We start from the raw sequence: 8,787 nt of genomic DNA on the forward strand, positions 1-8,787 counted from the left end.
AACAATCAGCACAATCCCCCAACAAAAGATAGAGGGTGTTTGGATACGAGGCGCTAAACTTTAACAGTGTCACATCGGATATTCGGATGCTAATTAGAAGAACTAAACATGAGCTAATTATAAAATTAATTGCAGAACCCTGTGCTAATTCGCGAGACGAATCTATTAAGCCTAATTAATCCACCATTAGCAAATGGTTACTGTAGCACCACATTGTCAAATCATGGACTAATTAGGCTTAATAGATTCGTCTCGCGAATTACACTCCAACTGTGCAATTAGTTTTGTAATTAGTCTATATTTAATACTTCTAATTAGTATCCAAACATCCGATGTGACTGGTGTTAAACTTTAACAGGGTGGAGCCAAACAGGCCCATAGATATGAGTTGAGGCAAGAGAACCAGCTCTTATTTCCAGCAGCTCCATGAAACTGCTTGTTTCGGATTCTCTCCGGTTTATTCCAGCAGAAGAACTAATCAATTTAGCTTTTCCCAAAAATAAATTACCCAACAAGCAACAGGCCAGCTTAAATTCTTGTATCCAAGAATCAATTCCATGTTTGTTCAGAAAGTTGTCCACCTGATTCACTATCTGCAGAAACTGAGCTGCAAGTCCAACTTTTTCAGTTCCAAGCTGATAGCATTAGATGGACAAAACACATTCAGTAGTTAAAAGACAATGAAACAAAACACATTCAGCAGAACAAAAAGGTTGTCTTCATAGGCTGAAAGTACTGTGCAGACAAATCTCATTCAAGAGTCATGAAATACTGAAACTAGCAGCTTCATTATCCAGGCAACTTTTTAAAGTAATTTATGGATTTTTCTCAGTTTCAAATGCATGCCCCAAAAGGCTGCAAATAGCACTGGGTCAACCTTGTTGAAGGGATAAAAATTAACTGTTGCAGAGAACAGATTAATCAAGAGTTATATCGTAACTTCAAACTTGTCATGTCAAAGTGAGATTTATGTATCAACTGAGATAGGTGGACATGAACGCTCGGACAATAAGAATCATAATCAACCACAATGCCTCATTATTTTTTACTAACTCAGGGGGTGTTTGTTTCTTTAGCCCCTCCTAAAATTCCTGTCACATCGAATGTTTAGATACTAATTAGAAGTATTAAACATAGGCTCATTAAAAAACCAATTGCACAGATAGAGACTAATTTGCAAGACGAATCTATTAAGCCTAATTAGTCCATGATTTGACAATATGATGCTACAGTAAACATGTGCTAATGATGGATTAATTAGGCTTAATAGATTCATCTCGTGAATTAGCCTCCATCTATGTAATTAGTTTTATAATTAGCTCATGTTTAGTCCTCCTAATTAGCCTCCGAATATTCGATGTGACATAAATTTTAGTCAGGACTAAAGATCCAAACACCCCCTCAGTCTACACCGAACAAATACTTTACCATGAACCAAATATTTGAGCAGATATTCAGAGTTTTCAGTGACTGAAAGCGTTTAACAGCAAAGAGTTTGCAGGATGTGACACGAGTCACACAACAAACACCGAAAACCAAAACTAGGAAAATAGGCGAATCACATATGCCCGGCAACATGAGCAATTTCCCCATTCAAGCTTCAGTTCCACAAGCTAATTCATTTCCACCAGAATGCCACAGGTAGCCATCAGCTTCTTTTCCTGGTCATTCTGCCTCGGCATCAGCTGGTGAGAAGAATCTGAAAAGACACAACTGATAGTGTAAATCTTTTGCATTGCTCGACAGTCAAACAAGCCCTGAATGTACAATTAGTCTGAGATGAAAAGCAATCATGATCACAAGCGCTAATCACCAGTAACTCGAAAAACACATGACAGAGTTGTGAACCTGAAGATCACCTGTGAGGAAGCAGTCTCTTCTTCTTTAGCATCATCGGAGTTGTTGCTATCAGAGACAGGAACAGCATCAGCATAGCGTGGGCCTGATACTTCAATGGAACCACTCTTTTCACTTCCACCATCTGTCCAAATACGTCAGGAATGAGTAAGAACAGCAAACAAGCCATGAATGTACGAGTACAACTGCTCTGAGATAAACAGAAATCATGATCTGAATGCTTGGACCAGAAACGACCCGTAACTGTAGACGTAAACATGAAAGAGTTGTGGACCTGTAGATCACCAGTAACTCTAAACGTAGATAAGACAGTTTAGGAACGAGCTAGCAAGCATAGCAAATCAGTGTAGACCGATATTTGACAACCGGAACAATATAGAACGCTGAAACTGAAGACTGAACTGCAATTCCAACATAACAATTGGACTCTGAAACAGTAGTTACCAAGTCTGAAACGTAAACCATGACAGAACAGTTACGCCTTGTTTAGTTGGCAAAATTGGGAGGTGCCAAATTACTATTACAGCACTGTAGCACACTGTAGCGTTTCGTTTGTATTTGTGAATTATTATCCAAATATTGACTAATTAGGCTCAAAAGATTCGTCTCGCAAAGTACAACAAAACTGTGCAATTAATTTTTAATTTCGTCTACATTTAGTACTCCATGCATGTACCGCAAGTTTGATGTAATGGGGAATCTTCTTTTTGCATAGTGTCAAAGTTGGGAGTTGGGAGTGAAGTAAACAAGGGGTAGAAACTAGGGGAATCACATGCACGCATCAACAGAGGGTAAGCCTTCGGACACGAGCAATTTCAGCAGGAATCACATGCACTCACCATATCACCAAAATGAAAATTTATTCAGAAATATTAACCTGCAGAGATTCATGATCCCAAAACAAATCCAACATAAACTGTTCTGTCCTCTCTTTAATTCCACAGCTGGAAACAAAACTTACTAGTAACTGAACATGATTAAAGATTCATCTGCTTAAGCTGGAAACATTCAGAGGTTTCATAACTGAAAGCATTTAACAGCGCAGACTTTACAAGATACGACATGACAAACACCAGGAAACAAAACTATAAACTAGGCGGAATCACAATCCGAAGCAAATTGGAATGGACTCTGAACCAAACAGCAGCAACTTCAGTGTAAAACGTCAGACCCGGCAGGTTTGAGCATTACCTGATGGGGTACCGAAGCTCATGAAGGGAACGAGGGCAGAGATCTGGGTAGCGCCTGGCTGGGGTAGCTTCTGGAACCGTCCGCTCCCCACGTCGATGCTGATGATTCCATCATCCTGTGTGCGGATGAACAGCGAGCTCGCGGCGACGCCAATGGGTTGAACTCCAGGCACAGGGATCTTCACAAGCGCGTTCTGGATGTGGACCCAATCAACATCACCGCCAGCGTGGACCTCCGTTTCCCAGAACTGGATTCTCATGTCGCCGGCGCCGGCGCCGCCGTACATAGCCGCGAAGCTGAGCCTCCCGTCCGCCGCCGGCATGAGGACCGTTCCGCAGGCCTGCTGGGTGATGAACGGCGGGATGTCGACGTAGGCCAACTGCTCCACCTCGTCGCCGAACTGGTACAGGAGAGTCCTCCCTGGGCTCCTGAAGTAGAGCGTGCTCCCCACCAAGGTGGCAGGTGCCGTCTCGAGAAACCCCCAGTCGTCCTCGTCGGCGACGGCGGCGGCGGCGGCGGCGGCGGCGGCGGGCGAAGCAGTCCAGGCACCGGACGCGGAGGCGTAATGAAGGCGGACGTGGCCCACGTACCCTCCTCGTCGTGGATGCCGACGAACACCACGCGGAACGGGCCGCCGTGGCAGCCGAGGTGGTCGCATCCCGGGGTGTCGCAGAGGACGGTGGCGGTGAAGTTGAAGGCGTCCAACCGGAACGCCTCCGGCAGGCGCACCTCCTCGTGAAGGTCGGCGACGGGGTCCCATACGACGAGCGACGATTCCTCGCCCCATCCCTCGGCGAACTTCTCGAAGAGCACGCGGCCGTGGCGTCTGTCCAGGACGTGGAGACCGACGCCGTTCTCGGGTACGCGCGGGCTGAAGGGGGTGGTGGCGGTGGTGACGAAGCTCGCAACCAGATTCCAGATGGTGTCCTTCCCCGCCGTCGTGGATGTAGCCGATCATGTGCGGTAGTCCGTGGAACTTGCGGTAGCGGCGGACGAAGGCCGGGTCGGCGAGGAGGCGGCGCCATCTGTCTTGCAGACGGCGGTGAAGCGGTACATCAACTTGGGGCGGTCGGCGGGGAGGCGGAGCAGGATCTCGGGTAGACGTCGTCGACGAGGAGCTCCTTCGACGGCGAGGGGGCTACGGGAGGAGCACTGGTCGCCATGGCGGATTGGCGGTGGAGGCTTTCTCTCGCGAACGCGGCGTGGTGTCGTCGGAGAAGAGGGGGCGAGCGAGGCGAGGCGGCGTTGGAAATGCGAGGCGGGGTTGAGGCGGTGAGAGGGGTTTTTGTAGAGCCTGACACCCGCAGGGCTGGAGGGCCCACCACACCAGCGAGATGGCTTCTCCTGCACGCCGGCGGTCTACGTCTCCTCTCGCCGGTCGCCGCCTCGTTCAAAATTCAAAATGCTTTTTTCGCTTGGCTGCTGGAACTAAAAAGAAAATGGTTGGGCTGTTCGGTTTCTCAAGCTAAAGTTTAATCCGTGTCACCTCGAATATTCGGAGACTAATTAGGAGGATTAAATATAAGTTAATTATAAAACTAATTGCACATATCGAGGCTAAACGACGAGACGAATCCATTAAGCCTAATTAATCCATCATTAGCAAATGTTTACTGTAGCAACACATTATCAAATCATGGACTAATTAGGCTTAATAGATTCATCTCGCCGTTTAGCCTCCACTTATGTAATGGATTTTGTAAATAGTCTACATTTAATATTTCTAATTAGTATCTAAATATTCGATATGATGAGGGCTAAAATTTAGCGGGAGGAACCAAACACCCCCGCAATTACCACGAGACGGTCGTAATCATTGCAATACTTCAATGCATCTCCGGCTCGCTCGAATTGGAGTTCGTATTTTTCCGTATACGTTTTGTCCCCACGCGTGATAGGTCTCGTCACTACAAACGTGAAACCTATCTAAACCTATTTAAAAACTCATCACTACAGAAACTATCATCACCAACGAATTATCACTGCCGATTTGATTTGAACCAGTGGCGAAGACGTTTCTAGGTTTACAGAACCACAAATGTCACGACCCCAGGCTAATAGCTTCTATAGCTCTATAAAGTCGGATGAATACAAACTTCATACAAAAATTATAGAGCTCGACCAGGTCTAAAATTTTCTAGTGACAACTTTTTTCATTTAAAATTATTTAGATGCCTAAATATTTGGTATAAGTATCACACCTATCAAATGATCTCAAATGGTAACAAAGTCAACAGTAAAGTTGTAGCACTCAATGAGATCTACAATTTTGTAGTTGATAACTTTTTCATTCAAAATTATTTTAGTGTATAAATATTACATACAAGATTCAAAACAATTAATTCAAAAGAAATATCATCCTTTTCTAAGTCACTATTGATTGTGTGGTGTGATGGTAAGAAAGCTATCACGAGGCTAGTTGTTTTGAGTTTGAGTCTCGATTCCGTACACTTGCTAATTTTGCATTAAAAATACTACGTGTTGGCCCTTGTGACAGGTGATTGTGTGGTAGGTGCTCCGGTTGAAACTATCTTTTTTACATATTTTAAATTTTTTTCGAACAGACGGTGATAACACACCCACCGGCTCAAAACGGCGGTGATAGGGGTTTTAGGACCGGCTGTGATAGGAACTTTCCTAGTAGTGCATGCTTGTTGGGTTATCAAGTACCCATGGATCGCCCATGCCCGACAACAACCCTACAGCAATGGCTGCACCTCTACCATGCTTGCAGTTGCAGCTTACCAATTGCTAGGGCATACATGTTTAGAAAAAAGAATCATCAAATTTGAAGTCGCCATGAAGGAGAAATACCAGATACAAGTTTAAATTCCGGATTAAAATGAGAAATACGAATTGTTTGTTTGTTCTTCAATCTAGCCTCGTGGCACAACGAGATTGGCCTAACCGGTGGCACACGGATCGCCCTAGGCGGGATTCGTGGCGAAGCCGCTTAGCCAATAGCTCGCTGCCGTGTGTCAAGATATCCTGACGCAGAAAATATGATAAGAATAACGTATGCCGAAGCAAATCACAAAGAATCAAGTGGTGCAATGATATGGTGCACTTGGCTTTGGTTTGAGGTCTTGGGTTTGATTCCCTTGGCCACCACCTTTTTTATCCTTTTCACGTAAATTATAATAAATTTCCTTTTTCACGTCAATTCTAATAAACCAATGACGGCCCCCGACAGATGAAAGATTGACAGATGGGTTGGCATCATGAAAGTGGACAAAACAACAAGTAGCTCAATGGCAAGTGCATTCTATCTTGGAGGTCGCATGTTTGATTCAAGACCTATGCTGATTTTCTATTTTTTTTCCATACGCAACATGATGATTTTTAATTTACTGATCGTATTTTTCCGATTCCCCCCTCAATTTTTCTATTTTTTCCATACATAACATGATGATTTTTAATTTATTCATCGTGATGAATTTGCTAAAACGCCACGACGTTGTGGGTCAGATTGTGACGAATTTAACAAAATGTCATTGTGTGTAAAATAGAAAAATGTCATAGATGCAGTACCGTTTGTGACGTTTGCAGACGTTCTCTGCAAACGTCACGAAAAACCTGTCACTGATAAAATAGTTTCTTATAGTGCTACATCCGCGCATGACAACGTAAGCATTATACATAGGCGCCTGGTTGGATTGCACATGTGCGCTATATCTGATGCCTGACGCCGATACCGACCTGTAATAATCCTGAAACTCTAGCTGGTTCCTCCCATGCGAGTAATGACCCTGTTCGGGTAAGCACAGCGATGCCCGGCCACATTGATCGCTACTAAGTATATCTGATGTCTAATCCATGCATAAGTTGTCCAGGAAAAAAAAGCACCTGATCCTTCTTGCTCGTGTGTGTGAACAACCCCGCCATCGTCTTTTCGTTTTTTCATCTGAAAGCTAAGGTTAAGCAACTTGCTCATTGGCATGGCTTATCTAGTTAGATCCTGATTGGGAACCAGTGCTAAAGTTTAGCCCATGGCTAAAGTTTAGTGCTAAAGTTTAGCCCCTTGAGGTGTTTGAATACAGTGCTAAACTTTAGCAACTTGGTTTGCAAAAGACATATTTACCCCTCCATTCAACTGCATTGTTCTCTCTCCTTCTCTCCAATTCTCTTTCTCCTCCTCTCCTGTTCTTGCCGCACAGATCTCCAGAGCCAGAACACGGGGGCCGCCGCTCCACCGCCGCCTTCCACGCCGCGTCCGGCCCGCGTCGGCCGCCGCTCCCTAGCTGCCGGACTGCCTGCCCTTGCCTCCAATCGCTATCAGGGCTGGAGCTCCTCGTCGCGGTGCCTAGCGTGGATCAAGCTCGAGATCTAACCAAAACCAACACGATGGGGCACTTGTTGGAGGCGGACCCCGCGACCTCCCGCCAACCCCTCCCCGGAGGTGCACGAGCAGCGGGAGCAGGAGACCCTCGCCTCCGCCGCGCTCGCCTTCCCGCTCCTCCGCGCCGCCTTCACCCGCCGCGCGCCTCCTTCCGCCTACCCGGATCCCTGCCCCCGCCCTACTTCCACGACCTCCTCGCGTGGCTCGACCCCGTTGTCGCCTCCCTCTTCTCCGCCGACGGAGCCGCCACGGGGGACACTGGAGAGCGTGAGGCGGCGGCGCGAGAGTGGGGACGGAGGGAGGGAGGGGTGGGGATTTACGGCTGGGTGCGGAGGTGGTGGGGCCGACGGAGGAGGCAGGGCCAGGCGTGGCCGGCGGAGGGCGGCAGGGGTGTGGTGGGGAGGAGAGAGGGGGAGTGCAGGGAAGGGGGCAACCATGAAAAAAATAGGATCAGGGATTACTTTTAGCCCCTTTAGCACCTCTTGGAGGGGCTAAAGGAAAGGGTGCTAAATTTTAGCACCCTACCTTTAGCATCCCTGTTTGGCACCACAAGTGCTAAAATAAGATTAAAAGTGGGGTGCTAAACTTTAGCACCCCTTCCAAACAAAACCTTATCATGTCGTGGCACGCGAGCCCCGGGTCACGGACACGGTTCCCTTGTCTTCCTTTGGAGGCGCGCGCCGCCGTGATTCTTGGCCACTTGTTCGCCGGTCACGGCCCGCGTGGCCGTCGGTTCCACGTCCACCACGTGCGATCCTCGCGCAAAGTCAGACGCACGGTATGTAATCGCTGCTCGCTCGGGCACGGTGGTCAGCGTGCCCGGATCCCCTGCTGGCTTGGCAAGTTCGCCGGCTGCCATTTGCCAGAGTTCGTCACGGCCAGGAGAAACGGGAGGGGCCTTGGCTGATGATCCGGTCTGGATCCAAGCACGAAAGAACTAATCATCTTGGAGCAGATTAAATACGATCTCGATTGGTTAAGATACGGGGTAATCACGACACATGAGCAATGGTTTTAATTACATGTATCTTCTCTGCTCCTGCCTCCTGCACACACACACACACGCAGACATGCGCGCGGCGATCGGGCGTGTTGTTCTTAGGCGTAGATGACGAAGCGCAAGCTCTCGCGCGCCATGAGGTGGCGGACCTCGTCGGCGGCGCGCGCGGGCCGCCACCCGCTCGCCGCGGCCCACGCCTCCTCCGCGCCGCCGCCGCCGTCGTCCAGGCCGACGGCGCCGCGCGCCATCGCCAGGACCGCCCTGGCCAGCGGGGCGCCGGGGACTTCGCGCGCCGCCGCCGCCGTCGCGCTCTCGTCGTCACCACCTGCGCGGTCCGCCGCCTCGGCGGCGCGGCATGCCCTGCCGGACGAGCGACAGCACGGCTTCCCCACATAGCTCA

The sequence above is a fragment of the Setaria italica genome, chromosome VII (genome assembly GCF_000263155.2).
Source record: "Setaria italica strain Yugu1 chromosome VII, Setaria_italica_v2.0, whole genome shotgun sequence".
Classification (NCBI taxonomy): domain Eukaryota; kingdom Viridiplantae; phylum Streptophyta; class Magnoliopsida; order Poales; family Poaceae; genus Setaria; species Setaria italica.